Here is a 14,060-nt window from a genome sequence, read left to right as displayed (position 1 = left end):
GGAGGACGACTCATGCCTCCTGTCATTCATAACCTTCGAGATTCTGGATGAAGCTAATATCCCTTTGACTCACAACCCAGGAGAACCTATGGTCCATTTGCCAAGGGATTAAAAAAAAGATGGCGGAGGGGTGCCTTTAGATTCTCATCAAACCTTGCCAATAGCATGATGGGTCACTGAGGGCGAGTTACACTTCCCCTTCCTAAAACCCCTCCTTTAAGGCTCAGTTGAGAAGAGTAGCCTTGCCAGAAAGCATTGCCACCACAGTTCTTGGCATGAAAGATGAACGACTTGGAGCCTTATGCCAAAAAGAATTTCCTTGCATTTACATTCATTACTTAGAATGATCACATTATTCATTTTTTTCCCCGGCATAGAAATTTGCATCTTGCACAAAATCTGCCTGGTGCAGCAGATTTTCATAGTTATGGAAACTGTCATCATTATTGGAATGTGCTGCTGCTCAACTCTCCAGACATAATTTAATATGGTGAGGAGAAAACGGTCCGCCTGGCTCTGTGGCGGTCACATTGCTGCAGCCGCAGCAAACAGAACTGGTGGATTTTTCCTCGCTTCGGTTGGGATTCCCAGAGTTCTTGTGAGGGAGCCTCTTTGGCTTTTGAAACACTACGTTTCTTGATATTTAAGCACAAATTTCCTGCCTTTATCTTGCAGAATTCATTAACTGTAGGTGTCAGACCCAGAAAATCTCGTGTGCTAGATTTGCACCTGTACAGTTCTCTTCTCCCATGCTTTGTACTTCTGTGGGCATATGTATAATTTGATCTGAAGAAGCCTAGGAACATTCGAGTGTGGTGCTTCACCACTGGAAGAAAAGGAGCCAGGAAAAATGGTCTCTGTCACTTGGAGCCCTAGAGGATGACTCAGAATCTTCTACATGCAATCAGTTGTTCAGAAGTTGCTACTCTTTTTGACTGTTCGTAATCAGGAAAGCTATTGGCTTCTTGGTTGGTTGTTGACATTTATCTTCTTCTTTATATGGTTAAGTTATTTTGTTTTGATAAAAATAAAATTGAAAAGAAAAACGTCTCGTGTGATTTGTTAACATTTTAACCCAAACGACACAGGCAGTATCCTGTATGAATTCGATATCTGATTATTCCCAAGTAGTTACCCAGACATCCTGTCCGCCATATTGGTATCCCAGTCCACTCAACAAAAGGATTAGGTGATGGCGAATCCCCATATTTTCTTGTGCTGTTTCCTTTTCCCACATGGCTCATTTGTCATAGTCTGCCATATTTTAGACTTCTTAACTTAAAAATGTGTTTTTAAATTCTTAAATGTAGCTAAGTTTTGAAGCCACATGAGGGCACTATCCACAGTGCAATAATCCAGAACTTTTCCCCTTAGAATTGATGTCTCTTGGATATTTAATGGTATTCATTAACACAGAAAACATTCATAAGTCAAAACAGTACCTCCTTATGAAGATAGTTTATGTGTTCTTCACAGGAGTAAGTAGACTCATTTTACATAGCAACACAGTCCTAGTCTTCCACATCTATACCTCTTGAAGGCACTTGAAGTCCACGGAGACACAGGGATTGGGAGAGAAAGTAGGAAAGGAAAAATAGAAGGCACAGATACACTTATTGATGGATCTGAGGAGCTTTTATTCTAACTCCTCCGACTCTAACAGTAATAAATTAGCCCATTATTTCCAACCTTCAGTCATTTGAGAACCATTTAATGCTTTTTGCCATATGTGTCCACACGTGGGTATATTATTTACTTGATACTTTTGTTTAAATCATCTGTCTTTTTTGTCCCATGCCTTTATTATTAAAAAATTTTTTTATAGAAATGTAGTTGACATGCAACGTGGTGTTAGTTTTAGGTGTACAACATAGAGATTAAACAGTTTTAAACACTTCTCAGTGTTCAGTCAGTCCCCATCTGTCACCATACAACATTATAATAATCCTGTGGACTCTATTCCCGATGCCGTACTTTTCAGGTCAGTGACTATTTTCGAACTGGAAGTTTGTACCTCTTGATCCCCTTCTTTCTTCCATCCCCCTACCCACTTCTCCTTTGGCAACCACCAGTTTGTTTTCTGTATTTAAGAGTGTCAGTTTATTTTTGTTTTTTAGATTCCATATGTAAGTGAAGTCATAAGGTATTTGTCTTTCTGTGTCTGACTTATTTCACTTAGCATAATGCCCTCTGGGGCCATCCATGTTGCTGCAAATGGCAAGATCTCATTCTTTTTTATGGCCGAGTAATATTCCCTGGTGTATATACCACACCTTCTTTGTCACCTCTGTCTTAAAGAAGGGATCACTGCCCTAAATAATAACATCTGTGAAATCTCATGATAGTATTGTATATTTTCTGATCTGCATTAAACTAAACTATTAAAAATTGTTCCTCCACGTGACATACTATCTTCTTACCAGCAGTGGTATCTCCCTCACACCCGGGGAAGTATTGAGCGAATCTGAAAGGTACACGCATCGTTCGTTACTTTTGTTATCCTAGTTCCTCTGACGCACGACTCTTTCCCCATTTTTTTTCTCCAAGCCTATAGAACTGGGGCCACAAGTAGCACTGTAGGTTAATCATGCAAGTTTCTTCAGTCAAACGTTATAGGTAAGTAACTACCATTCCAAGGGAAGGGATTAGCCCATGCTTCAGTCGCGAAGGAAGAGTCACGTGATATCTTGTGGTATAAACACATTTTTGTCGTGGTGGTTGGTCGGTCGGTCGATGGGTTGGTTGGTGACTACCAAATGGTACACGGGAAAGCACAGTTAGGGATTCACGCTGAGCCGCAAGGACTAATCCGTTCCTCTCAAGGACCTGCTTCCATACTTCTGGATTTGAAGCAGATGAATTTGGCTGCTCCAGCAATCAAGGAGAGCAGCTTTCCAGTCTCCTGCTTGGTGGCAGCCTGTTGCTGTTTGGGCTTTGAACGCACGCAGAAGGACTGGCTCTGTGGCGTCTCGGACCTTTGTCTCCAGCTGTGACGGACATCTGCTTTCAGTCTCCCTCCCAGAGGCAAATTCAACACCCTTTATGGTTGAGCATTTGGCGATTTCTGCCCCGAAGTAAGTGAATTGTTTTTCTGCATGAATGCATGAGTGAATGGATTCCTATAAGAAGTTGGTGGCTTTGTACATGTGGCCTCTGGGACAGAGTGACCCAGTCCTGTCTCTGGCCACAGTGGAGATCTAGTTGTCCTGTGTGTACGTAGCGTGAAATAGAGTATATAATTCAGCAAAAATGAGGCCTCTCGACACCATTACAAATGAAAGGCTGGCTATTCAGGCTTGTTTTTTCTATAGGCTAGTGTTCCAGTCAGACATGTTTGTGCTCTGAGGGCTGCTCCCCTTATGTCTCCCATGCCCCCCACTCACGTAGAGGTCATTTGTTGGGGACCTACTCAAAAAGTTGTCTTCTTGTTCGAGAACTGAGTAGAGTGGGGCCAGTGAGCTAGGAAATGAGATAACCACGTATACAGCCCAGGAGGGATCGCCTTGGAGCAGGGCCCATGGTGACTTCATGTTGGCGTTCTCCGTAGCTGGAACAGTGCATGGCTCGTAGCGGGTATTGGTGCACATTTGTTAAGTCAGTGGATGAAGTGGCTCACTGCTGGTCAAGGAGAGGAAAGAAAGTTTATTTTTAATTTTTTTTTTAATGTTTGTTTATTTTTGAGAGAGACAGGGACAGAGCTTCAGCGGGGGAAGGGGCAGAGAGAGAGGGAGACAGAATCCGAAGCAGGCTCCAGGCTCCGAGCCGACAGCACAGAGCCCGACGCGGGGTTCGAACCCACGGACGATGAGATCGTGACCTGAGCCGAAGTCGGATGCCCGACCGACGGAGCCCCCCAGGCGCCCCGAAAGAAAGATTCTAAGATGAGTGATTTGGCCCCACCCCTTGCCTCATTACCAGAGATGAACGAGAGCATATGGAGAACTTTCTGTCCCCCCATTTCAGAATCTAGCAACGCTTTCCCATTACCTGCTCCATCCTGCTTGTTCACCCAACGTTTATTGAGTGCTTAAGCATGTAGTAGGCATATGAGGATATGGGACTGAAAAATGCAGGCCGAATCCATGGAGCTTTTGTTTGGGCGGAGGGAATGTCGATGGATGAACCAACCAGACAGATAAATAGGGAAACCGTGTAATATCAGGTGGTGCTGAGGGCTGAGAAAACGGAAGGGGGCGTGAGAAAGTATCTTCCCCTAATTCAAACCATGTCCTGCAAACGTACGTTTTCCTTCTACCGTCCTCAGCAAAGCGAGAGGGGTCCTGTGCAGTAAGATGTGCCCTGCTTCACGGCAGCCACCTTCGTTCCCACGTGAAGCAGAGTGTTGCTGAGTGAGCTCATGCGTCTCAGGCTTACACGTTTCCTCACTTTCTTGATAGCTTCAGTTAGTGTAGTTGCCGGACCCCCCCGGCGGAATGTGGCAACTTGGGCCTGCTACGCGGACCCGCTGATTTGCAGGTACCCCAGCACTTCTGGATGGAGGCTTCTCGGATCCCATGGTAGCGGGTGGGCACTGTTTTAGACCCGGTTTCCTTGACACAAGCCATCAAACATTTGACGCTTGGGGATCTCAGTCCTGGGTTCTTTTTCTCAGGAAAGGTGGAGAGATCACCCTTAAAGGCAGCGGTTCTCAAAAGAGGGTGGCTGGACAGAGGGAGGGGAACATCGGACAAGGTCTGAGCCAGTTTTGATCCCACAACTTGGGGTGAGGGGTGCTTCTGGCCTCCGTAGGCAGAGGCCGGGAATGCTCTTTGACACCCTGCAGTGCACAGGCCGGCCCCACAGAGCGGCATCCGGTCCACCAAGCCACGAGCACCAAGGCTGAGAGTCTGGGGCTCAGGTGGTGAGGCTACATAGTCCGTAAGAGGCCCGAGAACAGTTTGGTCCTCGTGCTGGTGAGACTGGACCCGAAGCAGAGTGCAGGCTCCGTGTCCCAGGCGCAGGCCGGCACCCCTTCCACAGCATCACGTCTGCACCTTCAGGGGCACACGAGGACGCGCTTCCAGAGTCCGCGCACAGTAGGCCGTCTGCCGGCTGTGGTCGGGTTTATCGCAAACCTCATCTGCTTTTTCTACTCTTTATTCCACCTTGAGGAAAAAGAACCAGGACACGGGAAGGTCGATCCACACGAACAGATCTTTGAGTATGGAGTAGACATTCAAAAAATATTTCTAGAGCAAAAGCTCGGATGTTGCGGGGAGGATGAATGCAGCCCAAACTCTAGAACAGTCCCCTTGGACCTCCGGAGCCAAAAGGCAAGTAAGAGATAGGTGCTGATCTAGGCACCAGGAAGCTTTCAGATTTGACTAAGATGAGCAGGTTTGTCGGTGCGTGCTGTCTTCTTTTTAGGGGGAACTTGAGAACCGGAGGATTTTGTCCTGGCTTGAGTCAGAGTTAGCTGTGACTAACACCTGGGCTTCGGCCCTGACGTCCAACATTCTTGCCGTGACGTGATCACATTCTGCCTCTGAAAATTTTCCATTATGTTCTGCCGTCCTCACTAAAAAGCACAAAGAAAGAACAATACATTTTCTAAAGATCCTCTGCATCAGGGTTTGAAACTATTGACGAATTTCTGGTTAGCTGGAAATAACTCAGAAAACTAAATTATCCAGACTATCCCATTCCCCAAATATTCCAGTTAATTAAGGTTTGATTGTGTTTGTTTTGCAAAAAGAAAACTTCTCTCCTAAGACATTTAGACTCAAAGAGATGTGAGCGGTGCCTATGTGGTCTCATAATTTATGCACTTGAGTCGCTGTTCCGTGGGCAGTCTGGCAGGGATCACAAACATAGACAAAGAAGATGTTAACAGCGAGAAAGACATCACCAGAAAGCCTCTGGAAGACAAACACTTCACATCTTCGATTATAAGACAACCTGATGCAGAGAGAGAATAAATTAATTTAAAAACCTCCTGCACAAAGAAAATAATGGAAAAATACATCATAAGTAGTTATCCCTTTTGTGCTAAAAACAAGTGATTTGGAGGAGATAACTGCATGGGGCTGAATGTGTGAGTCTTATTATCTTTTTCTGGTTTTTAAATTCTTAGGGGAGAAGCAGAGAACAAGGAAAAAAGGAGCTTTCATTGTTTCGACAAACATTTCTTGGGTTTTTGGTACGTTGCCAGGTACCTGGCTACACTTTCTGGGACTTTTTCTACTTCTAAAATAACTTTCAGTCATGGCAAAGAAACTTCTAGATGCCTCACTGCTGATTCCAGTGGTGGTTCCAGTAAGGCCATTTCTTCTAAGGTTTTTGCCAAGACTTATGGTTCGGCTTCGAGGCACAGCTGGGGAATATCACTCGGCATTTTCCCCACCGGAACTTGAGTTTTAGGGGTTGGGGCGACCGAGGCTTTGGAGAGCACCCATTTGCAAGGAGAGGTTTAGGAGGGTGTCACGTCGGTTTTCCTGGAAGCAGGCTCTGAAACGGAGTTCAGTGTTGGAGGTCGCTTTGGGAGGGCCCTTGGGATGAGCGACACCTGTGCAAAGGAGTGTGGGGAAGCAGAAGGGGCGGAGGGAGGGGCTGAGCTCTGATACAAAGAGAGCCTTGGCCAACCCATGGGGAGCGCTGGAGAAGGGTGTGCCCCTGGGAGAGGCTGCTCTCTGGAGCCAAGGCAGTCCTTGGAGGGACCAACAGCTACAGTCCCTGCCTGCAGACAGCCCTCCCAGCAGCCGGGTGGTATCCTTCATGAGGGGGGCTAGGAAGCACGTCACGGTGTCAACTCCAGTGAGGCTCCATTACTGTCCTCCCTCCTTCCTTCCCTCCCTCCTTTCCTCCCTTCCTTACTACCCAGCAAATACGTACTGAACCACTGCCGTCTGCCCAGCACAGCCTGGTACAGAAGATGTCATTAGACAAAATATCACCCATTATTTATTTACAACTTGACAAATGCCATGCTTGCGGATGTAGGAAGGTTCTTCTGGGACTGGAAAACTAGAAGTTGGTTTAATGTTTGTTTGTTCTGAGTGAGAGAGAGTCAAGAGTACGAGCGGGGGAGGGGCAGAGAGCGAGGGAGACGGAATCCGAAGCAGGCTCCAGGCTCCCAGCTGTCAGCACAGAGCCCGACGCAGGGCTCGAACTCACAAACCACGAGACCATGACCTGAGCTGAAGGGTGACGCTTAACCGACGGAGCCACCCAGGCGCCCCTAGAAATTGGTTTAAAATGTAAATGGCGATCCTGCTCCGAAAGTTTGTATTGTTTTTGAGAACGCGAGGTACCCAAGATTCAATTGGCTTCTTTCAGTGTGGCCTAAGGGGGACCGGGCAGGACTGCCCAGAGTTCCAGACAGACTGATTTAGGTTTTTGTCATCCCACTGAACCTGGCCATTGTCATTTTCACAGCAGCCCATCTACATGGGATAACCTAGGCTGTAGAATGAAATACTTAAAGGGTCAATCGACCACAGGATTTGAGAACCGCCGTCCATAAACTTTCTAACAAAGGAGTGGATACCTTGACCCGCCTTGCAAGTTTGGCATTCATCTGGTTGGAAAGATGAAAGAAAAAGGTGGCTCTGACATCCAGAAGATTCCAAATGTCTGCTGTCCGGTGTCATGTCTTGTGGAGTGTTACCTGTGTAGAAACAGAGTCTAGATCAATTGGAATCCGATAAGATTCCAGAAGGGACTTACATTTGGAATCTCCGTCTCTCTCTCTCTCTCCCCCTCCTTCTCTCTCTCCCCCTCCTTCTCTCTCTCCCCCTCCTTCTCTCTCTCTCCCTCCCTCTCTCCCTCTGTCTCTCCCTCCCTCCCTCTGTCTCTCCCTCCCTCCCTCTGTCTCTCTCTCTCTATCCCTCATTCCATTTTCACTGAGAATTGCGGAGAAGCATTTGAAAAACAAGCCTATTTTGGGCTTGAGGACGAACAGTCTGTGAGGGTTTGTGGTCTTTCTCAGGGTTCTCCCACCTGCCTCGGCCGCTTTATTCCTTCTACAGGCTGAGTCCTTATTTAACACAGGTTTTAAAGTTGGAAAAGCTTAACCTTTTCAATTAGGAGCTGAGCTCTCCCCCCACAGAGATCATCCAATTAAAAAACCAATGCCTGGGTCAGTGTAGGTGAGTCGTCGGCACTCACAAAGATGGTCCACATCTGCCAAGGGGCACATCGGATATGGGGAAGCACTTCAGAATGTGTCATCGTCTGAGTTGCAGAAGATGACGCGCCAGGGATGGGAGCCTGGGAACAGAAGGTGCGTGTTGGTGTTTAATTAAGGAAACCGTTGAGAATGAAGAACATTGAAGTTCTTAAACCACTGGTGGCTTCCAGGTGGCACGGGGCCCCTGGGTAGGGCTGGTTGTCCCCGCTGTCCGTGTCCCCGCCCTGACCTGTGCCCATGACCCAAAGCGAAATGCTTCCCGGCAGGGGAGTTACAGAGGATCACAGGCTCCTCACGCTGTGACAGGTCAATCTGCACCAGTGGCAGGGACAGTAAAGCTGCCGTCCCCTCCCGGGGGGCACGTGTGCCACAAGACGTGAACGGGGCTGGGGAAGGACCAGCCCTCTGCCAGGAGAAGCCCGCAGACACGGGGACACGCAAAGGACAGCGCACAACCCAGGATCAGAGCCTCATTGTGCAGATTTCATCACTATTTCATCTGGGGGAGAAAGAACCTATAGGAGGAAGGATGGCGGGGGGAAGCCCCACAGATTGTACTCTGATTTTATAACCAGATTGTTGGAAATTACTGACAGATTGAATAAAATAATATGCTTCGGAGCCGCAGAGAACTTAGAGGTGGAAATCTAATTGACTTCCACCCTGAACCTAGGGGCTGGGGGCTGGGGGAGCTATATTATTAATCACCACTGTGGTCACTGCTTGGTGGGTTCCTGCACTGCAGGAGGAAATGTAGCTTTCAATTACATACATATGAATTTCAAATGACTGCCTGGTGTACCAGAGGGACGAATTCGTGTAGATGGGGAGCTGCAAGCCATGTGCAGACGCACTTGAGAAGAACCACACCACCCCATAAAATGATGCAATTAGGGTGTTGGGGGTGAGCACCCTGGGGCTGTAGAGCCCGGGTCTGCAAGGGCCCCACCTCGTCAGCTCTCTGTCGAAGCACGCGTTCTCTTCCTTCCTGCAGAGCCCTTGCAGTGGCCCTGGCCTGAATAGATTTCAGATCTGCCTTGAATATGAAATACCTCTGGATGCATTCAGCCATTTTCTAGCCTGAAAGTCAGCGAGACAAAAGGCAGATGGTGTTCGACTTTAAATGATTATTTCAGGAGTTCGCTAATGTCGAGATAAAATGAGGGACACGCAGGAAGGCTTTTCGGAATCGATACGAGTTCTTCAGCTTCCAGTTTTCCTCCGGTATTCAAACAAAAGCCAAGGTTTTTGTGATGGAGTTGATTATTAGTATGGATGCTGGTTTCCTTGAACAAGAAAGTCTTTTCCTCCCATGGAGAACAGACGCCCCCCCCCAACATTCGCCTGCACTTGTGCGGGACGTTGGAGACGCAGAGATCAAGACAGGCTCGATCCTGCTCTGGGGAAGTGTGCTTTAGCCCTCCTACACGGCTGGCATGTGGTGGGCTCAAAGCAAGATGTGTTCCATTATGCTGTGTAAGCCGGGAGGCTCGCTCATGGATTCATTCATCCGCTCTGCCTTTCCAGGGTGCCCGCTCCGTGCAGAGCCACTGTCGACTAGTCGCTAAATAACACCGAAAATCGCGTGAGAATGTGCTCACCATCTGGCCAAACACGCAGGCTTTGGGCTCAGACAAACCTGGGCTGGAGTCTGCCTTTGCTCGGAACCTCTGTCTGGCTTGGAGTCTGCCCCCGTGCCTCAGTCTCCCCTACTATAAAACCGGGACAGTATGAAGCACCACTCAGACTGGTTACGTTAGCCGAGTGCCTCGCGGGTGTTTGCAGTGCTGGTCTCAGGACTCCTTGACAGCCTTAACAATGACGGAGAACCTCAAGAGCTTTTGTTACAAGATCCCTTTTACACAGTACCAATCAGTATTTATTGTATGATAAATTAACAGTGGACACATGAAGAATTATTTATTAACTCGTTTTAAAACAGCAATGATAAAACCCATCATGCAGTTTGTAATGGAGACCAGTGATATTTTTCAGAGTATTTAGGGAAAAGGGGCGCATTGTTTTGTATTTTTGTGCATCTCTCTTTTTAATGTGTATTTATTTATTTTGAGAGAGCGAGCATGATCAGGGGAGGGGCAGAGAGAGAGAGAGAGAGAGAGAGAGAATCTCAAGTAGGCTCCACGCTCAGTGCAGAGCCCACACGGGGCTCGGTCCCACGATCATGAGATCAAGACCCAAGCTGGAATCAAGAGCCACACGGGCTCTTGTGACTCAACCGACTGAGCCACCCGGGCGCCCCTTGCACATCTCCGTTAACGTCTGTTGCAATATCACACCACACATAATCTGCAGAGAACTCCCCTGTGTGGGCCCAACAGAATGTGAGTTGTGTTGTCAAAATAGTGTCCAACCCCTTGAAAGGGCCTGGGGGCCCCCCAAACCACACCATGAGCACCACTGTGGAAAGTCCTTTGATTTTCACTGCAGCCCTCTAGGGCAAGGACGATTTTCATTCCCATTTTGCAGGTGAGGAAACTGAGGCACAGGAAGGTCAAGGGACTTGAAAGGTCAAGGCCACACAATTAGAGCAGCACAGCTGGCATTTCCCTACACCCAGCTGTCTGCCCCCAGGGACTTCCCACTACCACTCCTCGGGCAGAGCACCCATAGCAGTGCTCACACAGGGTCCTCCAGGTAAACGCGAGCACGTGGACAGCCCTGAAGCAGCGTGGTGGCCTTCTGTTGTGCAGATGACCCCACCCCTTCCCCCAAGGGCGCAGGGAGATGGGCAGAGGGAGGCCACTGGAACCCAGATGCGAGGCTTTGGGGAATAGTAAGATTCTGACCATCCCTGAAACACCCGAATCCTTTCTAGAACATCTCTAGCGGCCAGAAGTTGCTCCCAGAGGAAGCGTCTGTCTGCTCACGGGGAAAGCTTTGAAAACAGCCACGGAGCAGTTCCCTCCCACCGTCCGTGGTTTACCTGGTGGTGGTGCCGGCCCACCACACACATTTGTGGAGGACAAACGAGGCAGGTACATTTACGGACAGGGGCAAAAAACATCACATCAGCTCAGCTCTCTTGCGCTTTGACCAAAAAGCGTGGGTCGTTGATCAAAGGGCTGGCAGCCGGAGGATGCTCTGAGGCCAGGCACGTGGAGAGGAATGCTTCTCATCCCCTTCTTTACTTTTTCTTTAAATCCACAGACCATTTATTCTTTTGGCTCGAAATACCCCAAAGATTTTGCAAGTCACCTGTTTCCATTTGCCAGTTAAAAAAAAAAAAAAAAAAAAAAAAAAGATGAGGGGGAAAAAACCAGCCACATTAGAATTCATGGAAAGAAATAAGATTGTTTTTGAGACCCTGGCAACTGGATTTCTGTGTTTTATTAGCATAAGTGAATTATTAATTCAGCACAGAAGAAGCGTAGATCTTTGTCATATAAAAAATCATCAATACCACAAGGGACCTTCGCAACCCAGGATAATAATAATATCTTACTTACATTTGCATAATGCTTTACAATTTACGAGGCCCTGTCATACACCCCAGGGACTTGACTTTGATAGCTGCACGGAATGGAGATTTTGCCCCGGGTGGAACCAGCAGAATAGCACAGGGACTTTACTTCATTACTGTCAGGCCCCAAATCATGGATAAACACCCTAGATCCTATCGAAGTGCCTGGAGGGGTAAGGAGAGGGGGAGGGAAGTCAGTAATAGTTAACGTTTCTTTTATTGTCTTCTGAAACTTGTCAGAACTTGCTTTCCAGAACCAAGAGATCCAGATCCCACCTTGGGGAGTGGTCCAGTCTGAGCCTTCTCTGAGCCCCGTCCTCCCAGTCCCAACTGGGTGGCGCCATTTGCCATGGAGGCCAATGTGTCCGGGTTCGCCTGGCTGTTTCCCAGTTGGAGAGCTGAAAGGCCAGAGTCCAGAATCCCCCTCGGTCCTGGGCAGAGCGGCTCGGTTGGTCATCCTACGTTTGACAGCCTCAGATAACAGCACACACTCTGAACCTGCCTCTGCCCTTTTCATCGCCGTGGTTTTGCTCCTGGCTGCCGCTTGCTCAGACCTTAATATTCCACAAGTGCCCTTGGTCTTGCCAGTCAGAACTGGCTTTTTAGCCTGAACCTGGAGAACTGCTCTTCTCCTCTCCCTGCTCCTCTGCTGTCAGAGCAGTGAGACAGGAGTGGGTGCTTCGAACGGGAACAGCCATTCTCTTTGGGGGAAGTCCCCATCACTTCAGGAGCAAACAGTGGAGATGCTGCGTCCTTTTCCCCACCCCATGCGACTCTGGCTCCACCACACGTCCCCACTTGACCAACCGTATGCTCTCAGTCGGGACTTGGAGTCTGGGAGGAAACACACAAAGTCTCCAGGACCATTAGAGCCTGCCGGCTTGAGACCCTGCATCCAGGTCGTCTCGGTGGCTAGCCCTCTGCTGCTTCTTAGCTCCCTTTGGGCTGGCCTGCTTTCTGAGCCCAATTCCCTGGGTCTGTGAGCTAACCCACATCCTTCTGACCAATTCCTTCAATGCTTAAGCTAGCTGGAGTCAGCTTCTGATGTCTGCTACTTGTGCCTACTGTGGTGGATTAAGGAAGGTAACATTATACCTTCCCACCAGCTAGCTTTATCTGTCAGTTCATCCATCCATCCATCCATCCATCCATCCATCCATCCATCCACACATCCATCCACCCATCAATCATCCATCCATCCATCCATCCATCCACCCACCTGTCCATCCATCATCCATCCATCCATCATCCATCCATCCACACATCTATCTATCCTTCCATCCATCCACACATCCATCCACCCATCAATCATCCATCCATCCATCCATCCATCCATCCATCCATCATCCATCCATCCACACATCCACCTATCCTTCCACCCATCCATCCATCCACCCATCCACACATCCATCCACCTATGTATCCGTCCATCCATCTGCCCACCATCCATTCATCCCTTTATTTCTCTATCAATCCTCCCTTTCATCTATCCACCCATCTATCCATCCATCTCTGTATCTTTCTCTTAATCCACCCACCCATCCCTCCATCCATCTAGCCATCCATCCCCTTGACCACCTACTCCATTCCCCTTCCCTTCGACTCCATTGACCAACATACAACTATATTAATCTTTTTGTATTATTTGCAAAATATGTATTATTGCTTTGTATGATATACACATGTAAGTACAAATCTTATGTGTATTGCTCAATGGACTTCACATATGTCTGTACTTACAACCACCATGTAGATCAAGGTAGTACAGAAGGCTTCCAGCACCCAGAAGCCTCTCCCATTCTCCTCCCAGTCAATTATTGCCCCACCTTGCACCCCAAGGGAACCACTCTTCTAACTTCTATTATCATCAATAAATTTTGCGCATGTATTTTCAATTTATACAAATGATCTTGTTATATTTCTTGTTCTGTTTCTTGATCCTTTTAAAAGGAAGTCCTATGTTCTTAAGATCCATCCATGTTGTTAGGTGTTCACTTTACCCATCACATTTTAAAAAAATATATAATTTATTGTCAAATTGGTTAACATACAGTGTGTAAAGTGTGCTCTTGGTTTTTGGGGTAGATTCCCATGGTTCATCGCTTACATAGGACACCCAGTGCTCAAAGTACCTATCACTTTTAACTCACGTGTTTACTTAATATGATGGCCCTACCTGCCTATACCTGCCCACTCTCGAGGTTGCCTCACCTTCCAGTGCTGTCACTGTAAATGTTTCCGAGTGCATTTGTGCATGGGAATGTGCTGGTTTTCCTAGTTAGCTGATACGTTCGAAGGTCAAGTTTTAAACCCGGGGGTGGGAGGAGGAGGGTTTACCAGGTGAACCCTTTCTATGTGTTATGTCCTTGATGCTTTTGCTAAACTTGTCAGTGCCTCCCTCCCGGCAGGCAAGGATTTATTGGGAGATGTGGCTATCTCTCTAGATGTAGA

General features: G+C 47.8%; 1 protein-coding gene across 1 annotated transcript in view; it reads left to right on the top strand.

Moving 5' to 3' along the window:
* ZNF831 (zinc finger protein 831) overlaps nucleotides 1-14,060 on the top strand; it is a 128,401-nt gene that overhangs the window by 109,022 nt on the left and 5,319 nt on the right. The gene's annotated exons all lie outside the window — the stretch shown is intronic.

Source organism: Panthera tigris, chromosome A3 (assembly GCF_018350195.1).
Source record: "Panthera tigris isolate Pti1 chromosome A3, P.tigris_Pti1_mat1.1, whole genome shotgun sequence".
NCBI lineage: Eukaryota > Metazoa > Chordata > Mammalia > Carnivora > Felidae > Panthera > Panthera tigris.
The sequence above is the reverse complement of the archived record's forward strand: the minus strand, read 5'-3'. Positions and strand labels throughout refer to the sequence as shown.